This window comes from Neolamprologus multifasciatus, chromosome 23 (genome assembly GCF_963576455.1).
Source record: "Neolamprologus multifasciatus chromosome 23, fNeoMul1.2, whole genome shotgun sequence".
Classification (NCBI taxonomy): Eukaryota; Metazoa; Chordata; class Actinopteri; order Cichliformes; family Cichlidae; genus Neolamprologus; species Neolamprologus multifasciatus.
The window spans coordinates 6,203,509-6,204,797 of NC_140460.1; positions in this window are offsets into that span (position 1 = coordinate 6,203,509).

Here is a 1,289-nt window from a genome sequence, read left to right on the forward strand (position 1 = left end):
GAAAGAAAGAAAGAAAGAAAGAAAGAAAGAAAGAAAGAAAGATTTGATTTTTAAAAACACATTTATTACCAATAAATAAACATCAAGACATCACAAGTGTTGTCATAAAGGGAAAAAAACAAAAAACAAAACTGTCACATGAACAAAGGGCTGAAGTACAAATGGCCATCTATAACAGAACACACCACATTCCTAACACACCACTGAGAAGAAAATTCTGTTAAATTATTCATCAACGAGTAAAACTGAAACTCTGCTTTATACTCTATACTTAACCAGCAAAATGAAAGAAGTATCAACCCTTTTCCCAGAAAAATTATCAATCTTATCCTTTCTACTTTTATATAGAGAATATTTTGCTTGGCCCACCACAAAATTTAGCAGCTTCCATTTTGACGCCTCTTTTTTTTGTATCAGCACCAAAGAGAAATGCCAATGGAGACCAACCCACTCCACATTTTTCAAAGACAGACTCCAACATAACAAACAGTGGTTCAAGGCGTGTACATTCAAGAAACATGTGAAAAACTGAAAGAAAGAAAGAAAGAAAGAAAGAAAGAATGAAAGAAAGAAAGAAAGAAAGAACAGAAAAGAGCCGTAGCATTCCTATAGTCCTGTCCAAAGAAGGATTGCTGCAGACCGTTAATCTGTGACATACAGTCAAGACTGTAGACAGGAAATGTTTCCGCAGTTCTTTTTCTACTAATTATCAGAATTTCTCAACAGAGCCAAATCCTCACTACCCTGTGCGCCGTGGCCTGGTTTTATGTGTTTTTGCACAACGGCTTGGCCTTTTGAGGTCTCGAACTTTATAATCCAGCTCACGTCAAAGAAAGCATTGTCAGAAAAATTCCACTAGGGTGAGCCAAACGCTAAAAATAATAATAATAATAAAATAAAATAAAATCCTGCTATGTTTGTGTGCAAATAAACTCTGAGAAACTACAGTTCATTTTGAACTTTGACATAGAGCAGATTTTTATTAATAATGCACACATCAGTCAGCATTTGCTCAGAGTATTATGGCAGAAACGGGGACTTTGCAGTTATTGTTACTGGACAGTGAATCAGCTGAGGAATGAGTAACTGTCTTAAGTGGAAACACCTTCAGAGATGAGCTAAAGTACTGTAAAACTGCACCTAGAATGCATCATGATGGTTTTATTTTGCTTTCACATACTGTATCATCAACCACCACCTCGCTAACACAAGAGAGAACAAGAATACTTGACAGAAAGAAAAGAGCACCACCCTGCCAGTATCTTTCCAAAAGAAAAGAAAAGAAAAGA